Genomic DNA, 20,911 nt, shown 5'->3' on the forward strand with positions numbered 1-20,911 from the left:
CCTGGCCGTTTCCTGTAAATGGAGTCATATAATATGTGTTCTTGTGATTGGTTTCTTTACTTTTCAAGGGTCTTTGGTGATTTTTGATTGGGTGCTCACGCTTTGTTGCTCTGTTGTACTTTAACCGTGCGAGTATTTTGAAACCTGGATTTAAAGCACAGCCCTTTGAAGAAAATTTGGGTTTCCCTTCTGCCAGGATACTTGGGAGTATTCCCAATCCAGGCCCACTTAAATTGTATCTTCTGCTTTGGACTTTTTTTTTGGGGGGGGCCATACAGGGCATATACATGCAGGCCTCCAGACTCTCATTCTCAGCGGAGTCTCTGTACATTTCGTCTCCCCACCAAGAGTCACGTGAACACACATCGCGCTGTCGTGGCTGTGGGGAGGGGAGGTTTTTTCCTAGTGAGGGGCTGCCTTCCAGGACTTTAGGAGGAGTCCTGACTTCAAGACCCATCTTCACTTTAGGCCGAGTCTCCAGTGTTTCCTCCTGTCTCTTCTTTCTCAGCCTGCTCGGTCTCTGGAGCCCAAGCTCCGGACTGTCCAGAGTCCACGCCAGATAATCTCACGTGTCTGCTTTCTGCTTTCTTGCGTTTCTGGCTTCTGGGGAATTTTCCCACCAGTTCAGCTGTGCATGGAAATGATCAGGCCTGGCAAAATGAGCTCATGTTTAGCTTAGTAAATATAGATGGTTGCACGTAGGGATATTTATAGATGGGTGTATATTCAAGAGTTAGTCTATACACATATTTCCTTGCACTGTCAGCTGAAAGGGTCTGCAGGGAGTGACCCTCCATTAGCAGTGAGGACACCTGTACCCACATGTTGGTTTTTAATACTTTTCTCCAAAACAAAAACAAAAGCTGATGATGAGAATGTGTCAAATTGCCATAGGAGCCCACTGATAGGTTGGTATGACTAGAGCTGAAAAATCTGAGCAACAAAGTAAAGAAGGCTTAAACTATAGACATGTAAAGAAGTAGAAATTATAGATCTATACTCTATAGATTATAAGCCAAAGTATAAAATAGACATCAATGAGTTCATACTGATATAAAATAATTGAGTAAGTGAATAAATGGGGGAAAAGAAACAGATCTCCTTGCAGAAGAATTCTAAATAATACTGGTTGTGTAACTTTCCACACTGTAAGTGTGGGCTGTGCATTGTTACTTCCTTCCCAAAGGATGGTATGGAAAGGGAAGGGGGGGTGAGAGTAACTATACTGAGGGGAACCTAACAAATGTGACCTCAGCCAAGTGACAAAGGTCCATATCATCAGTGATAATTATATTGGTAGTATGTTCCCATTAATATGGTATGAGGAAAGTGACACTTTATTTCTGTGATCTTCCTTTCCAAAACCCATAATGTCTAATTATGAGAAAAACCTCAGGCAAATGCGAGTTGAAGATGTCCACAAAATACCAGATTGGTACTCCTCAGACTGTCAAGGTCATCAAAAACAAGGGAAGTCTGAGAAACTATCATAACCAAGAGGAGTCTAAGGAGACATGACAATGAAATGTAATGTGGTTTCCTGGATGGGATCCTGAGACAGGAAAAGGGTTATTAAAAACTAAAGAAATCTGAATGAAGTACGTACTTTAGTTAATACTGTGTATCAACATTGGTTCATTAACTGGGACAAATGTGCCATAAGATGTAAGATATAAGGGGAACCTGTGGGGTATATGGAATATCTCTCTGTATCATCTTTGTAATTTTTATGTAAATCCAAAACTGTTCCAAAAAACCCAAAGTTTATTGAAAAGTGAATACTTTTTTTGGTGGTGCCTGGGTGGCTCAGTCACTTGAGCATCCAACTTCAGCTCAGGTCATGATTTCATGGTCCGTGGGTTCAAGCCCCGCATCAGGCTCACTACCATAAGCCTTGAAGCTGTCAGCACAGAGCCCATTCAGATCCTCTGTCCCCTCTCTCTCTGATCCTCTCCTGCTTGCTCGCTCACTCTCTGTCAAAAATAAATAAACATTAAAAAAAGCATCAGGTTTATTAAAAGTATCTATTTTGAGGTAGGGGAAGTGTGGGGGAGGGGCAGAGAGAGTTGGAGAGAGAGAATCTGCTGTCAGTGCAGAGCCCTACGCGGGGCTCCATCCCATGAACCATGACATCATGACCTGAGCTGAAATCAAGAGTCAGAGGCCTAACCAACTGAGCCACCCAGGTGCCCCAGCTTTTAATTCTTTTACTTTTATTTTATTTCCAGCGTAGTTAATATACAGTGTTATGTTAGTTTCAGGTGTACAATATGGTGGTTCAACAGTTCCGTACATTTCTCAGTGTTCCTTCCTCTTAAGTGTACTCTTAACCCCTTTACCTTTTTCACCCTTCCCCCCACCCTGATGCCTTTTGTATTTAAAGGATTATTAGTTGTGCCATCACTGTAAACATTGAATTCCCCATATTGTCAGAAATGGAAATTGGGACGAGTATGCTTTTAGAAAATTTTCTAGTCAGAAACATGGAAGGGAAATGTGCGGTTACACTGATACATGTTCGTGCTTTAGAATTACTTCTTGCTGGAAGATTAGATATATGAAGAATCTTTGCATGTGTCTAAGTCACTTTCAGTAAAGATGGGAGGGACTTCTGGTTCATTCTGACTCCTCAGGCTCCAAATCAGGTGACTTTAATGAATGAATGGTTGTTTCATAAGATAAGTGTTTCTCTTCCTGTACAATCGGACAACAGAACCACCCCCAGCAGAGCTCTCCATGCACTCACCATTGCTCGCTGAGATAGTTCCTCCTTGGAAATGCTGTTCTGCGACTCACTTCTCCATTGACAGCGCATATTGATGAAGCCACAAGAATCCATGCAAAAATCTTACAAGGAACGATGGAATACTAGCTGTATAAAAGGAGACTCGAGTTAAGATACACGCTGTGCGGTTGATTTTGGGGTGCCCTCTGAGATCTGTGCTGGGAGCTCACTCAGCTCTAGGGGAGTAGGAAGAAAGGTGGAATAGCATGTGGGGAGCTGGGTTGTAGGCTGAGAGCCAGTATTAGGCATGTATTGGACAAGCTATTTAGACATTCTGAGCCTGGTTCCTGATTTGTAAAATAGGCTAATGATACCTACAGTGAGGGGTTGGAGTGAATATCAGATGAGGTAGGTGGTCCCCAGGGAAGGTGTTAGCAGACTGCCCAGTAAACAGGTAGGTGTCGTGTGCCGTCATTTCCCCATCGCCAGCTCCTTCTGAATCTAACAGGGAAGAACTCCAGCGCCACAGCACAGAGCCTCAGTGAGGTGGGTGTGGGTGGTATCCCGTGAACAGAAAGAAAAGACTTTGCAGGTGCTGGGGAGGAAGGAGTTTAGGGTGCTTCAAGGCAGAAGAGATGGGGCAGAGCGAGGAGGGAGTAAAGATATGGATGACAGGTGGTGAAAGGAAACTTTTTTCTTTGACCGTAGTGAATTAGATCTAAGCTGATACCTGAGTAGGTTTCATGTGCCTACGAAGTGTGAAAGAACTCCTTTTTATCAGGTAAACATTACTTATCACCTGAAATGCTGGGGCTTTGTTAGTTTGGGTGTGTTCATAGCCACCAGGGTGGCTTTGCATGTGGGAATATTAAGAAAATCAGTCGTCTTCTAAAGCAGTGAGGCACAGTTTATTTATTTATTTATCAGACAGTTGGGTATATAAAATATACAAGTTCTTTTTATTTCTTCGGATAGAAAGGTAAATACAGCTTGATTCCTGTGGGCCATAGATATACTTATTCTGCCATACGGTAGTATTTCTTCTTTCAGCCTCTGGTCTTCATGCCGATCTAGCTATAAATAAAACTTTTTACGAGTGCTTCCTATATACTGTGCTAAACACTCTGTGCAAATGATCTCAGGTAAGCCACACCACAACCCTGTGTGGTAAATAATATTTTCCCAGAAAAAAAGTGGAAGGGTATGCAACTTGTGTAAGATCCCATGGCTGGTGAGCAGTAGAACCAGGATTTCAACCCAGGACTTTTGGGTTCCAACCCTGGACTCTTAATCCACTCTTGCATTTTATGTCTAAGGACATGGAGTGCAGCCTCGAAGCAGGAACGATTGGGGACTATTTGGGAAACCTGGGAATGCACTAGAATACAAAGCAATTTTGCAGCTGCCCCGTTTGGCTTGTAAAGTGGGGGACAGTGACCCAGGGAACATGTTTTGCTCTGCTGTGCAAGAACAGGTGGTCAGAGCAGACCACGCTGTGTGGGGTAGTCACAGCTCCCCGAGGTGTTTAGTGTCGGCTGTCCACCTTCAAGAAGGACACTGGAAAACTGAGGCATAGCTGATGGAAGGTGAGCAGCCCTGAACCGGATTCATATGAGGATTGTTAAGGAGGAAGGGGTGTTTAAGTTAAAAGTTTTCAGATATTTGAAGAATACAGGTATTCTGTGTCCTTAGCAGAGTTAAATTCATGGGACAGAAACTTTAGGGAGGTAGTTTTCAATTCGTCATGAAGTTCCTTTTTACTGTGAGTTGCGTAGATGAAAGAATTGATGACCATCAGAGTTCACAAGTCCCCATCCCTGGCAGTATTCAGGCAGAGGCTGTATGATAATGATGCCCGTGTTAAGAAACTACGCCCTTCCTTCCTGACATCCCTACCTGCATGTCCTGAGTTCTGTTTTGTATCCAGCTGCCACTCCACGTGATTCTTGTGTTAGTATTAATTGCCAAATAAGTCAGTAGTTTAAGGAGCAAAGTTTCTCAATAGGCATTTAAAGATCATGAGATCTCAGGGTGCCTGGGTGGCTCAGTTGGTTGAGCATCTGACTTTTGGTTTTGGCTTAAGTCATGATCACAGGGTTGTGGGTTAGAGCCCCGTGTCAGGCTCTGCACTGAGCATGGAGCCTGTCCGAGATTCTCTCTCTCTTTTTCTTACCTTCTGACCCTCTCTCCCACTTGTTCTCTCTCTCTCTCTTTCTCTAAAATAAAATTAAAAAATCATAAGATCTCTAAATGTTAAGCAGTAGAGGAACAGATTAAATTATGCTATATTCAAATGATGGAACCATATACAAATATTAGAGAGAATGAAGGCAGGTTGAAAGATATCCATCACACTGAGTAAAAGCAAGTTGCTGTATATTATGATCCCACGTCTCATTTCAATTAAAACAAATTTTTTAACATTTATTTATTTTTGAGAGACAGAGCAAGACAGGACATGAGAGGAGGAGGGGCAGGGGAAGGGGGGACACAGAATCCAAAGCAGGCTCCAGGCTTTGAACTGTCAGCACAGAGCCTGATGTGGGGCTCAAACTCATGGACCGCGAGATCATGACTGAGCCGAAGTCAGACTGCTGAAGTTGGATGCTTAACCGACTAAGCCACCCAGGCGCCCCTCATTTAAATTACAAAAAAAAATCAAAACGCTCTTTCTTTTTCTCACTCCCTCTTCAGCTCTGGAATGATAGTTACCAAAATGTAGTTGTGGTCTGGTCACGGTGACCTTGACCCTCTCAGTAATCATCCAGATTATTGGGGAGCGTGAAGGAAACTTTAAAATTTTACGTCTTTGTGTGTTGTGTTTTTTGAAACAGCCCTAGTATTTGGGTATTTAAAAACTGTAAAAGGAAACAGCTTCAAGACCCAAAGGTGTGACATAGTTGTGCAAGATGACAGGTGATGTGGTGGTTACTTTGTGGCTCTCCCAGGCATGAAGCCAATAGGGTTGCCGAGGAAGGTGTCAGAAGAGGAGGAAGATGGAGCTGTTATGCACTTGGAGTCCTGAGTATCTTGGCAGATGGGCCTACTTTTGACAGGAAGGAGGAAACTCGAAATAGAGGTTGATTCACAATGTGACTTCTTCTTGGGCCATGTTAAGATGAGAGCAGGATTTCAAAATTGAAGTGTTTGGAAGGGAAAGTGGTCAGAGCTGGGAAGTTGGAGTTTGGAGATCGCTGGCATCTGGGGGCAGATGAAGCCAGGAAAAGGTGTGAACTTGGGGGCAGTGAAGAGGGGGTGAACTGAGACCACAGAGACTCGTTTGCCCTGGTGAGTGACCCTGCTGAGCACCAGGCATGAGGGGGAGCCAGGAGGGTACAGACTGGAAAAGGTCATTTAGACTAGTAGCTTGGAAATGGGGGAGAGGTGGGGGAGGGTGTTACAGGGGCCCAAGGTGGGAGGAAATGGATGTCTGTGTAGACCCCGCATGAGAGAAATCTGGGGACTTTGAAGAGGAGAGACAAGAGACAATGGCAGGAAGGACTAAGGGGAGTTTGGTTTTTTTTTAAGACGGTAGGGAGTTGTCCATGTTTGAAGACAGCAGTGAAGTCGAAACCTGGGGAGAAGAAGCTGACAGATGGAGAGTGGATTAAATGTGGGAAGGGATGAGGTCAAACACCTGGTCAGCTGAGGACACCGAGAGAAGGTCCACTCTCCACGCAGGAGGTGGGAATGGGCTCGACTCGCTTCGATGTGGAGATATGAAGAAGGCGGGGCACTCCTGCTGAATAGCCTTGGCTCTGGTTTTTGGGTGAAAATGTGGAAACTAACTTATCCGTATTTATTGCTCAGAAAGAGTGAAGTGGATGGGAGCTTGGAAGGGTTGGGATGGGGCTCAGTGTGTTTGAAAGACACATCTTAAGGGCCTACAGCAGCCTGCGGTGGTTCAAAGTGTCTGGTTTACAGCATTTATTCCCACCCAGCAGTCACCATCACAATCATCTGGGCAGCTTTTGAAGCCCAGGGATGCCTGGGTCCCACTCTTGATCTTTCAGAGTCAGAATTTCCTAGGACATCCTAGTCTAAGACTCAGGAATTTAAAAGATTCCTACCATTCAAGAGCTGGCTGGGATATGGTGGCGGCCTTTAGGAGGATGCATGACTTTCCAGAGCATAAATAGTCTGAGTATTGTGTGAAGGTTTATCTCAACATTGGTTCCTGAGGGACTTGTGAAGTTTTGCTCACTTGGGAATTTCAGTCTCCCCTGGTGATCGGGCAACTTGCTATTTCTCAGGCAGAGCTGGCCTTCGAATGTGCGGATATGTGTGTGTTTACTGTTCTTAGCCTACGGTATCTTGTTCCAACTTAACTCCAAGGCATATCTGAGTACCCCTGAGTCTCTTCTGGGTGTTCCTCAGGTTCACAGGGTGGCCTCTTACTCACACTCCATATGGTGTTCCCATTTTACTTTTAAATGTAAGAAGAAAACCAGTGTTCTGTTAAATGTCTTCCTTCCTTGACATGACCAATGGAAATGATTCTGTTTCTGCTTATTCTTTCATATTAGTGAATCCAGGAGTCTCATTCTTAGCGATGTGACTCTCTTCTCTACGTTGCTGAATCTCTTCTGGTTTTGTACATTACTTTAGATTTGTAAAAATAAGAATTTGGAACTGTTTCCACAGGAAAGATGAGAAAAAGATGGGGTGCTCTGCAGGACCCCAGAGCAGAAACTCAGCCTGGAGAACACTGCCCGTTAAGTGTGTGTCAAGGAGCCATTGGGCCATGTGTGAAAAATACGTTATGTATAATTTTGTTATGGAATTTTCAGAATTACCCTAACAGTGATCTTATTCTCATTCTCATTTGGTAGACACGATCTAGGCTCATTGAGATTAGATCAGTTGCCCAAGGACACCCAGCTAGCTAGTGGCAGAACTGATCGTCTCATACCAATGTCCATGCACTTTCCACGGTGGCACGCTTACTGCTTTGTTCATGTCTTCAGAATTAGTAAGATGTGCCCATGATAAGAAGGCTAGTTTTTTTAATTAAATGGTTATTGCAAATGTACTTGCTGGTGTTTAAACATTCCAGACAGCCTAGGAATCCTGTCTTATGTCCTTGGAGTTCTTTACGGTTAAGATCTGAAATGAGCAAATTGTGATGGCCAAAGATGTTTCAGAGGAATAAACATAGGTTATTTTTATCCCAAAGATGTTTAAGTTTGAAGTCAGTGTTTCCAAACAACTTGGTAAATAGTTTTATAAGCATGTTTACAGGCTGTGAGGTTTTGCTTAAAGCTGTATGGCTTCTCATTTGCTTTCCATGTTTCGAAGTGTGGAACTCGTTCATTAACTAGAAATCGATCATTGGGAATAACTCCAGTCTCTGTGGGTTTTCTTCTGAATTTCTGGTTAGTTTATTTACTTTCAGAAGTTGATTGCTTTTTTCTCAGGTGGTTTTCTTAAGTCCCATACCAGGGTAGAGTTTAAACCCCTTTACATTGTCTGAGATGGACCTTTGATAGAATATTCCTGTTTGTGCTCCTTCTTCAAGGGCTGTGGCAGGGCACTACCTCAAAGCCATGGCAGTTTAGGCTGTCGTCTTTGAGTCCTGATTCAGGCCAGTGGCCAGCCAGGGAAGAACCTGTGCAGTAAACTTACTCCAAACGCCAAGGTCTTATCTTCCTACGCTGTCCCAGTACAGCCTGCTGCCCTCTCTCTCTTCCCTCCTCCCTTCCTCCCGTCCTCACTTACTCCCTTCCTCCTTTCCTGTCCTGTCCTGCGCTTTCCTCCTTCTTAGCCCCTCTTTCTGTTTCTCATTCCCTCAGCCTGGGTCTTAGGGATGGTGATGAAAATCAGGACACATGGGTTTTTAAGTGCTTAGGGCTGTAGACTGAGAACAGTGGGAATGGTAGACCAGAAGCACCACTGAAGATGGACTACCTGCTTGTGCACTAAGGAGAGCAGTATGGAGATTTCTCAAAATACTAGAAACAGAATTACCCTGTGACCCAGCAATCCCTTGTCAAAGTGTATACACAGAGGAAAGGAAATCATTAACTTGAAGAGATCTGCACCCCCATGTTCATTGCAGCATTGTTCATAATAGCCAAGACATGGAAACAACCAACCTAGGTGTCCATTGATGGATGAATGGATAAAGATTGTAGATTATATATAGATTATGTATATATTCTACTGTAAAGTTACATACAGTAGAATATTATCCAAAAAGGAAAGGAAATCCTGCCATTTGTGACAACACAGATGAACATTGAAGACACTCTGCTAGAGGAGATGAGTCAGACAGACAAATACCATATGGTCTCACTTATGTGTAAATCTAGAAAAGCTGATTATGTCTGTAATCACATGGAAAAGCTATTGACTCTTGTTCCAGAGGCAGGAAGGGGTGTAGTGAAGATGGAGTACCTGTGGGTGCTGAAGCTTCCAGCAAATTCCAGCCCTCTCACCCCCTTTTCTTTCCTTCCAGTCACTTACTGATGTGAAGCAGTAGGTGAAGGCGGGGAGTCAGGACAGAATTGGGGTGCACTGTCTGGGATGCCTTGGGCAGGTTACCAGTCTTCATGAGTTGGGCACTGTCCTAGGTGCTAGGCTTACAGAGGTAAGTAAAGCTTATTCTTTGCCTGTAGGGAACTCAAACTTAGCCAGAATATAGGCACACAAGCAGATAATTATAGACACAGAGGGGCTGTTTATCCGTCTAGGGATTAAGGCTCAGCCATCAGCCTTGGCTAAGTGCCTGGGGTCTTGCTTTCCAGGGGGGAGTTGCCTTTTCTGCTTTTCTGCCAACATGGGCTTCCAACCCTGGGTTGCCACCAGCTATTCTCTGTCTACTTCTTGTGGATGGCTTCACTATAGACGGTGTCCCAGCCACCTGTTCTGCAAGATGACCATCTGCAAGATGACCAGGGGTTCTGTGATCATCAGACCCGGCTTTTGCTGGCCAGGCTGGACTTTTCTGTCAGCACCAGCACCTGAACATGCTCTCACCGGTGGCGGCGGTCTTGATGTTAGGTGGGGCCTCTTCCTGCGTATCTTGCTGTGAGTTACTGGCTAGAGACCCCCCTTGCGGTCCTAAAGTACCTTTCAATTTTAGGAGAAGTGATGTCAAAGGTTTTGGAGCCGGGTGGCAAGCCTTCTGGGGAGCAGCAATAACTTGGTGGAGTCACAGCTCTACAGGGTCTTGTTCTTAGCTTTGCTAGTTGGTCTAGAACCTTGATTTTTGTTGGGGTATTTACATGTGATGGGACTCAGGAATGGACACCAACCAAACAGAATACCTTTTTATCCATTCACTGTGACTAATACAAGTGATAGGCAGGGTAGAAATCCTGATGTTGGGTAGTCATTCTATTTACATCCCATGTAGGAGACTTTCCCTGCAAATTGCAAGTATAATCAGAAGTAAAGGGAGTCAGCTGGGTGGGTGTCATGATCATGGTGATTGAGCCATGCTGGTCAGATGGACCCGCTGCATCATACAGCTGTACCTGGGTCACCTGGTTGTGGTACTCGTTCACCCATAGCATACTCATGTACTCAAAAAAATTTTTTTTTCTTTTTCTTTTGTTATTTAATAGAATCCTTACAGACCTCCCCTTTCTGTAAACACATTATCTTTTCTGGGTAGGTCATTACCATGGATTAAATTATGGTTTATTTTAGTTACATTCCAGCCTCAAGGACAGGGCTGCCTGCCAGATACCTTGAGTAAGAGAGTAACAAAGGGGAGCAGAGGACAGGGAGTTCTCTTTGGCTGTAGTTATAGCCTCACCTCTCTAGAGAGGAGCAAATGATAAGGTCACGGGACTTTCAACCACTGAACAGTGCTGTATGTCAACTTCTTTCAGTAAATGTCATACTGGTCCTTTCCATTGTGTTTTCCGAGTTTTCCCTCCATCAGTGATGACTTCTCCATTATGTTCCAAAGTTATAATAACCGTGTGGATGTGAGGGTTCCATTTTCACCCCTTCCTATGGACTGTGGATCAGCTGAGAAATTCTCACAGGTCTCAGCTAGGGTGCTGGATATCAGCTTTGATACTGGGAAAGCTATACTGGAGATGTCAGTATGGCCCTGGGGCTAACGAGGAGCTCCTGCAAACCCGGATTGAGCTGATCTATCCCAGTGGCAGGTTGAGCAGCTGCAGGGGAGGGAGGGACGCATGGTGGGGGGCTTGTCCTATGGTGGGGAGAGGCATGGGAGACTGAGCAGCTTTTGGGGCGTCATCTAAGGAGAGAGTCGAGACACTGAAGGCACTGCTCCCTCCCTTCTAGGAAGCAAGGGTCCCCCCAATGTCAATCATACCCTCCCTTGGGCAGACTGAGTGAGAGGAGGAGAAAACAGAGACGGTTTCTGCCCAGTGTCCTAGCAAAGAGAAGTCTTTGATTATGTGTGGGCCCAGGAGGAAACGTTATTAGCCTGTAAAGGTTTGAATAAACCTTTGGTTTGAGTAAATACTCAAACTCTCTTAGCAACCCTAGAGGTAGACTGATATTACTACCATTTTATGACTTAGGAATTTGAGTAATTTGTTCAGGGTCAACAAGGTCTGTGTAGGAGAGCAGGGACTTAAACCCACGTCCCCCTGACTCAAAGCCCAGGCCATATCCTATCACACCAGCTTCCCTATGAGAAGTTGTGTGTGCTGCTATCCCTTCCTTAAATTCACTGTAGCTGTAAAATAATCTCTTAGGAATCTGAAGCATGAGATGGTAAATATATGCACCTGTACCGTTTAATTGTGGAGATGGTAAATATATGCACCTGTACCGTTTAATTGTGCTCTACATGCAATGTCCACTTAGCATGACTGCTTCTTTAACATCTCACTCCCGTGCAGATGTGAGCTCTCTTTGATGCTCATGTGGTTTGTGTCTCACCTCTGTGAGCATCAGCAGTGCCTCTTGCTTGAGTGGTCTGTGGACTCACTTCACTCCTTTCTCAAGAAGGCAGGGGCCAGGGCACTTGCTGTTTTTCTACAGAGTGTAGCATGTAACACAATGCCTGAACCCACACAGCCTTTGTGGGATTATTTGTTCAATTGAACAAATGTCTGCATTCACTTTAGCTTGCAAGAGGGGAGGACTAGCTGGAGAGAGAAGATCAGAAAGAGAAAGTAGAATAAAGTGGGGCAGGAAGAAGGAGAGGACAGAAAGGAGGTGATAGAAAATACATTTTATTTATATATTTATTGTTTTTTATTTTAGAGACAGAGAGAGAGCAAGTGGAGGAGAGGGGCAGAGGGAGAGGGAGAGAGGATCTCAAGCAAACTCCAAACTCAGCATGCAACCCGATGTGGGGGTTGATCCCATGACCCTGGTATCATGGTCTGAGCCAGAATCAAGAGTCGGATGCTCAACTGACTGAGCCAAGGTACCCCAAGAGAATAAATTTTAAAAAGGAGAAGATGAAAGGAGAGGTTGCCTGGTGGGCATTTGACACGGGCCAGGATGTTGTACTTCCTCCACCTGAGATGGTCCTTCCCCTTTTGGGAGGCTCTGACAACCCTGTCTTTGGTGGTTCTTGAGGAGGGCGTCACCACAGCAGTGGCCAGCGTGGCCTCTATTGTTGCCAGAGTGACACTCATAATTCATCCATAGCAGCTACCCAGATGGGAAGTGCCCTCAGCAGGCAAGTACTTTGGCAACTGACAAGTAGGCAAGGTTAAATCCACCTGGTTTCTATTTTTAGCATGCTGTTAGCACTGCCTAAGCTGATTGGCCCATGGTAACCATTTGCTACTTTATTCTCTTTTAATTGTAGTTCTCATTAAACTCAGTTTGGGCTGCATCAAACTTTAATTCTTTAAGTTCTAGATATTTTATTCTTTTTGGTGTACCTGTAAGTGGGATTGTTTTCTTAATTTCTCTTTCTGCTGTTTCATTATTAGTGTGTAGGAATGCTACAGATGTCTGTAGGTTGACTTTATATCTTATGATTTTACTGAATTCATTTATCAATTCTGGTAGTTTTTTGGTGGAGTCTTTAGGGTTTTCTATATATAATGGTATGTCATCTGCAAATAGTGACAGTTTTATGTCTTCCTTACCAGTTTGGGTGCCTTTTATTTCTTTTTGTTGTCTGACTGCTATGGTTAGGACTTCCAATACTATGTTGAGTAAATGTGGCAAGATTAGACATACTTGTCTTGTTCGTGATGCCAGAGGAAAGACTCACAGTGTTTCACTGTTGGGTATGATGTTCACTGTGGGTTTTTCACGTACAGTTTTTATTATGTTGAGATATGTTCCCTCTAAACCTACTTTGTTGAGGGTTTTTATCATGAATGGTATTGGACTTAGTCAAATGCAGTTTCCGAATCTATTGGAGTGATTGTAGGACTTTTATTTTTCCCTTATTGGTGTGATGTATCACATTGATTGTTTTGCAGATATTAAACCACCCTTGTATCCTGGGAACAAATTTCACTTGACCATGGTGTGTGGTTTTTTAAAATGTATTGTTGGATTTGGTTTCCTAGTATCTTGTTGAGGATTTTTGCATCTCTATTTATGAGAGAGATTGTTCTGTAGTTCTCTCTCTCTCACTCTCTCTTATTTATTTTTGGTGGTGTCTTTGTCTAGTTTTGGTATCAGGGTAATGCATTGGCCTCATAAAATGAATTTGGGAGTTTTCTTTCCTCTTGTATTTTGTGGAACAGTTTGAGAAGAGTAAGTATTAACTCTTCTTTAAATGTTTAGTAAAATATACCTGTGAAACTGTTTGGTCCTGGACTTTTGTATTTGGGGAGTTTTTTTGATTACTGATTCAATTTCATGGCTGGTAATTGGTTCAAATTTTCTATTCTTCTTGCTTTAGTTGTGGTAGGTTCTATGTTTCTAGGAATTTATCCATTTCTTCTAAGTTGTCCAATTTGTTGACATATAGATTTTCATAATATTCTGTTACAATTGTTTGTACTTGTGTGGTGTTGGTTGTTATTTCTTCTCTTTCATTAGTGATTTTATTTGAGTCCTCTGTTGTGTGTGCACCGGCTCGCTCTCTCTCTCTCTCTCTCCCTCCCTCCCTCCCTTTTGATGAGTCTGGATAGAGATTTATCAATTTTGTTGTTCTTTTCAAAGAACCATCTCCAGGTTTCATCAATCTATTTGTTTTTTTAGTTTATCATTCATTTCTGCTCTCATCTTTACTTTTTCCTTGCTTTTGCTGGGCTTGGTTTTGTTTATTCTTTTTGTAGCTCCTTTAGGTGTAAGGTTGTTTATTTGAGATTTTACTTGGTTCTTTTTTTTTTTTTTAATGTTTTATTTATTTCTAGGAGAGAGAGAGAGACAGCGTGAGCAGGGGAGGGTCAGAGAGAGAGGGAGTCACAGACTGAAACAGGCTCCAGGCTCTGAGCTGGCAGTCAGCACAGAGCCCGACGCAGGGCCCGAACCCACGAACCGCGAGATCATGACCTAAGCGAAAGTCGGACGCTTAACCGACTAAGCCACCCAGGTGCCCCAGGTTTTACTTGGTTCTTGAGGTAGGCCTGTATTGCTATAAACTTCCTTCTTAGAACCACTTTTGATGCATCCCAAAGATTTTGGACTGTGTTTTGATTTTCATTTGATTTCTTCTTTGATTTCTTGGTTGATCTATTCATTGCTTAGTAGCGTATTATTTAACCTCCATGTATTTGTGCTCTTCCCAGATTTTTTCTTGGGATTGATTTCTAGTTTCATAGCATTATGGGTAGAAAAGATACATAGGAATAAGCCAAAGAGGTGAAAGACTTCTACTCTGAAAACTGTAAAACACTAATGTAAAAAATCCAAGATGATGCAAAGAAATGGAAAGATATTCCATGTTCATAGGTTGGAAGAACAAATATTGTTAAAATGTCTATACTACTCAAAGCAGTCTACACATTTAATGGAATCCCTATCAAAATACATTCGGATTTTGCATCTCTATTTATGAGAGATATTGTTCTGTAGTTCTCTCTCTCTCTCTCATTTATTTTTGGACCAAACAGTTTCACAGGTATATTTTACTAAACATTTAAAGAAGAGTTAATACTTACTCTTCTCAAACTGTTCCACAAAATACAAGAGGAAAGAAAACTCCCAAATTCATTTTATGAGGCCAATGCATTACCCTGATACCAAAACTAGACAAAGACACCACCAAAAATAAATAAGAGAGAGAGAGAACTACAGAACAATCTCTCTCATAAATAGAGATGCAAAAATCCTCAACAAGATACTAGGAAACCAAATCCAACAATACATTTTAAAGAGCTAGAACAAGCAATCCTAAAATTTGTGTGGAACTACAAAAGACCTCGAATAGCCAAAGCAATCCTGAAAAAGAAAAACACAACCAGAGATATCACAATTCTAGATTTCAAGTTGTATTACGAAATGGTAGTAAAAACAGTATGGTACTGTCATAAAAATGGACACATAAATTAATAGAATAATTATTTTTCTATAATATTTTAAGATTCTATAATATATATTCTATAATAGAATATATTCTATATATTAGAATATATATATAGTATATATATAGATTTCTATATATATATAGTATATATATAGTATAGTATATATATAGATTCTATATATATATATAGAATTCTATATAATATATATTCTATATAATAGAATAATTATTATTCTAAATAATAAATTAATTATTCTATTAATTTATGTGACTGGGTGGCTCAGTCAATTGAGCATCTCACTCTTGATTTCAGCTCAGGTAATGATCCCACAGTTGTGGGATTGTATGTTGGGCTCCACAGAGTGTATAGTCTACTTCAGATTCTCTCTCCCCTTGCCCTTCTCAGCTTGCTCTCTCTAAAAAAAACAAAAAAAAAGTGACATATATGTAATGGAATATTATTTAGCTGTAAAAAAGAATGAAATCTTGTCATTTGCAACATGGATGGACCTAGAGAGTATGATGCTAAGTGAAATATGTCAGTCAGAGCAATCACACCCTATGATTTCACTCTTCTGTAGAATTTAAGAAACAAAACAAATGAGCAAAGAAAAAAAAAGAGAGACAAACCAAGAAACACACTCTTAACTCTAGAGAACAGACTGGTGGCTACCAGAGGGGAGGTGAAGGAGAGGAGGTAAAGGAGGGGATGGTGAAATAGGGGAGGGGTATTAAAGGATACACTTATCATGATGAAAAACAACCATCACCACAACAAAAAACAAAAACAAAAACACCATCGTTTGCAAAGCCACCAGGGATTTGGGCACTTTTGAGCATTAGCTTCCCATTCTCCTGGGTGGTGCTACACCAATAAATTACCTTTCTTCACTGCAAAAAAAAAAAAAAAAAAAAAAAGGTTCTAATGAAGCCTTTCGATACCTCTAATTTGAAAACATTTTACAAGTTTACATAAGAGATGCCATGTATTACATGAAATTTTCATTAAATTCACTCGTCTGTGGGTATACTCTGTGTTTTGAAATAGAAAAAAAAAATGCCCCAAATAATTGGTATTTGTTAAATGGTAGAAGGAGGAGTGGGTGCCATATTTCAAGGCCCGAAATTCACAACATGTTTAGGGCAGTTCAGAGTGGGATTTTGTTGGCAGAATCACCAAGTACAGACAACTCTTGAGTTTAGTTAGCAAAAAAGTTAGAGCAGCAGGTTCTGTGATGGTGGCAGAGTGGGGTGTACACAGTCCACAGCCAGTGGTGGTTATTGGAGCCAGAAAAGGTTCGTGAGCTGCCCCGGAGGTCTGTCTGGCGTATCTCAGATGATGGAAGTGAACAAAGATGGAAAATTGCAGGGCCGTGTGGGGAATGATGGACAGGAGATCTGGGGAGACCCAGGGTAGTTGGACGTGGTTGAGAGAGGACTATGAGGGAAAACTGAAGCGGTTTGGAGAACATCAGTTGACCTCAGAGGTTTGTTGAAAGAACCCAAGGAGTGTGTTTTCTGAACAATGCAGAGGTCAGGTTAAGGCTCCTCTGTTCAAGGAGGACAGTCTACTAGCAGAGGTGATCTGTCTACAGATACATTGGATACAACACATGCTGTGATGAGTGGAATTGGCCAGCATAAGCCAATTGCATTAGCTGCCAGAGGGAGGGGGAGATTCAGTGTTTGCCTCTCCCCACTTCTTTGAGGGAATATATGTATATTCTTGGCAAGTCCCTTTTACCAACCGGGAACCCAGTACAGTTTGGTGAGCTAACCTGGAGGAAGGGTGGCTGGTGGGATAACCTTGCACCATCCAATACCATTTATGAATTTCCCATGTGGAAATTCTGTCTGTGTGGTCACCAGTGACTTCACATGAAGCGAATCAGTTAATCATTAGCTGGCAGACGCCATTCCACCTGCTGTCTTAGGCTAAGTCACTTGATTGCAGCCAAAGCATTAGAACGCTTATAAGAATTTCTGAATTAGAAAGGAACTCATGGATCATCAATATGACCTCCTGACGGCACCAGTTAGAAACCTTATTAGGGTCTCAGGGATGACAGGAATTGTCTGATGTCCCACAGGTAACAGACGTTGGCTGCAGTGCACGATGAACTTGTCACAGTTAGTGTCCGGTTCCGGGTTGGAGAATGGATAGCCTTGACCTGATTCCAGGTGCACTTGGAAGTGCCATCACCTCGAAAATAACTATTAATTTTTAAATACTGCTTTCCCAGAATTCTGCGATGCTCTTCCAACACTGGCATGTTTTTGTGGCATTGGCTACTTCATAAGGTTTGCAGTGATGGACTCTTCATAGTCGTAGGTAGCCAGAGCAAGCCCAGCCTTTGCCCTAGAGGGGAATGGTGGTGTTTGGGGTGGCCTAGAAGTCTACCCATTGAGTAAGCAAGTCGTGACTGTGTGCGTTACGTACAGATTTTAGGAACTTCCCCGTTTCATTATGTGTAGGTACCCTTCGGTCTCCTCTTCCCCATAGAATTTATATCCTTGGTAACTCGTAGCAACAGGCAGTAACTTCTGCCTTATAGTGTGGAATGGTGCAATTCACATGTAAAACAGAACAGAAAAACCACAACAGGTGAAAGGAAGTTGCATCTCTGCTTAATAGGGTTGCAAAATGAGTAGATTTCTTTTTTAAAGTTTATGCCATTGCAAAAACAAAATTATATCTTCTATAGGAGTGAGAGGTTATGCATAAAACTCAAAGGACGTTTCCCTCCATATTGAGATAGAATTCTTTTTTTTTTTTTTTGAGATAGAATTCTTTAAAAATTTTTTTAATGTTTATTTTTGAGAGAGAACAAGAGTGTGAGAGGCGGAGAGGCAAAGAGAGAAGGAGACACAGAAACTGAAGCAGGCTGCAGGCTCTGAGCTGTCAGCACAGAGCCCGATGTGGGGCTCGAACCCATGAACTGTGAGATCATGACCTGAGCTGAAGTTGGACGCTAACTGACTGAGCCCCCCAGGCGCCCCAGTGTGTTACCATTTTTTTTTTTTATTTTTTTATTTCTAGGAGAGAGAGAGAGAGACAGCGTGAGCAGGGGAGGGTCAGAGTGAGAGGGAGTCACAGACTGAAACAGGCTCCAGGCTCCGAGCTGTCAGTCAGCACAGAGCCTGACGCGGGGCTCGAACCCACGAACCGCGAGATCATGACCTGAGCGAAAGTCGGATGCTTAACCGGCTAAGCCACCCAGGCGCCCCAGTGTGTTACCATTTTTAAAGGTTCCTTCAAACCTTGTATTTTATGTGAAACATGTAAACCTTTACAGAAAACTTGACAGTTACTATTATTCCTGCTTTCCATCTGAGTTCATAGAGGCCCCAGAAAGTGGCTGGCTCAAGGTTATTGGGGGCATCCAGGCAGCCTTTGGAGCTTGGCCTGCGGGATGAGGAAGACAGTGGCTTCACCTCTGCCTGGCCTACGCTGTGTTTGCGTAGGACTGTCCCTTGGGCATTGAGAAGAGGTCGGTGGAATGGTAAGAACACCAGGGTAGAATTGTCTTTGCTTTTCAACTCTAGAGAAAAGAAATCAGTCTTCCAATCAATAAAGCCTGAGTATAATTTTGCCCCTACCCAAATAGCATGTGACTTACCGTAAAGCAAAGAAGGGAGAGGAACTAGCTGAGATCACCCTTTGGGCATACCAGTTGTGGGCGCCACTGAGCGATACCCGTTGCAGCTCAGTAACCCCACTGTCTCCCTCAGATTTATTTCAGATTTCTGCTTTATGTATTTTCCCCTTCATTCTTTCTACAGAGATTACATACTTTTTATGTGCCAGGCAGTGTACTGGGTGCCAGGGATCCAAAGAATAACAAGGCAGTAGGATTCGGTCCACGAGACCTTCACATTTCTATTGGAAAAACAGTTAGATTTTTATCAAGAGTCTTTTTTTTTTTTTTAAATGCTTTATTTATTTCTAGGAGAGAGAGAGAGAGACAGCGTGAGCAGGGGAGGGTCAGAGAGAGAGGGAGACACAGACTCTGAAAAAGGCTCCAGGCTCAGAGCTGGCAGTCAGCACAGAGCCCGACGCGGGGCTCGAACCCACGAACCGCGAGATCATGACCCGAGCGAAAGTCGGACGCTTAACCAACTACGCCACCCGGGCGCCCCAGATTTTTATCAAGAGTCTTAATTGTGCTGTCGATTCTGATATCTTACCTGAGTTCTCTAGTGGTGGTATAAGAAGCAACTGTTACCATATCCTTTTTGTCTTTTCCCTTCTTATTTATTTGCCTTCCCCAACATTTTTGACTTTATCATTCCTCTGTATTTTAAACCCAGGATTTCCTAACTATTTACCGACACTGTCTAACTCTGCATGTCATACTCAGACTTCAACAGTTGTCTGATCTCTGGTCTGTCTCTTCCTAAGTCAAACAGAATTTTAAGTCTCTTTTGTGTCCTCCTGTTTGTGAACGGCCAAATGTATTTTGACTCTATTTCAGATATTTTCCAAAATCAGTCATTAATTATTTCTGTTTGCATTAAGTCATGGTATATTTTAAGAACCTGTTTCAATGTCTGTGGTTATTTTATGGAATGTTAAGATTTGATTTTAGATTAATTTTCAGAAGTATTTTTATTTGGCAGGAGCCAAGGTCTAGAAAATTCTAGTTTCCTATACTCAGAGACTCTAAAGTTCCAATTTTGTGTGACATGGGGAGGAATGGGCCTTTCCTTCAGAGTCCCTCTGAGGAAGTTAAACCATGTTCATATATTTCTGCCATGTTTGCCTCCCTCCATGTTTTTTATGTATTTTTTTATGTTGAAATGTTCATTTAATACACTACTGATGATCTGTGTGCATATATCAAGGTTATATATGTGCATTTTACACTTAGGTGTTTATAGGACTTTTTATTGTCATTTGCTTTTGCCTTTTTTTGGAACTGAAACTTAAGCACAGAGGGCGCTTGTTAACTAAGATTTGGAAAGATGAAAAGGCTGACTTCACATTCTGTTTGGTAGTAAGAGCAAAAGTTGAGAAAGCACGGCTGTAGACATTTCTTTGATTTTTGTAGGTAGAATAGCTATCCTCAGGAATCACTTTTTCATAGTGGTTGGTATCATGGCATGTTTATCATCTTCTCTTTTGTTTTTCTCCTGTTAAAGAATGTAAAAGTTTCCTGCTCTCGGTGATGCTGCTGGGTTTGGATTAACAGGTTTAACTATATTGTTTCCCATTCCATTTGGGGATGGAAATTAGATTTGGGAGAGACCATGGGGTTTGAATTGTATTAATTACATCTAATTACATCTAAATTCCATTGCACATGGAATAACTTTGATAATTAAGAACTAACACTTGGAACTCAAAGAACCACACTTCTTGAAGTCATCCATGTCTCGAAAACAGTCTGTTCTTAATCTGAAAATGCCTTCCAGTAAACATTTTCTGAATGCCTAGCAGAGGTCTGAAACTATGTTTCTTATAGAATAAAGAGTAAACCTAGTCTCCAGAGCTTCTCTTAACCTCTTCTCTGCCCTGCCTTTCACTATCTACTGTTTCCTATTCTAACATGCTGACTGACCACTTACCCCCTTGCCTCTGAGCATACCATTCATTCATTCTTTCATTCATTCACCGCACTATAGAGAACCTAATATATAGCAGGCACTATGCATACATTGATCAAAAGGATAAATGTGGCCTCTGCCTTCTTGAAGCTGTTGGTCCAGTAAGATCATTAGAACAGAGCATGAGGAGTGATGTGATTGCAGAAGCTGAAGGTGTCGTGGGAGCAACAGAAGGGAAGGCATTCTGGAGGAGGTGACCT

General features: G+C 42.4%; 1 protein-coding gene across 2 annotated transcripts in view; it reads left to right on the forward strand.

The window, feature by feature from the left end:
- Positions 1-20,911, forward strand: part of MBOAT1 (membrane bound O-acyltransferase domain containing 1) — a 113,236-nt gene that overhangs the window by 17,636 nt on the left and 74,689 nt on the right. The gene's annotated exons all lie outside the window — the stretch shown is intronic.

The sequence above is a fragment of the Hyaena hyaena genome, unplaced genomic scaffold, assembly GCF_003009895.1.
Source record: "Hyaena hyaena isolate Hyena2069 unplaced genomic scaffold, ASM300989v1 scaffold_125, whole genome shotgun sequence".
Classification (NCBI taxonomy): domain Eukaryota; kingdom Metazoa; phylum Chordata; class Mammalia; order Carnivora; family Hyaenidae; genus Hyaena; species Hyaena hyaena.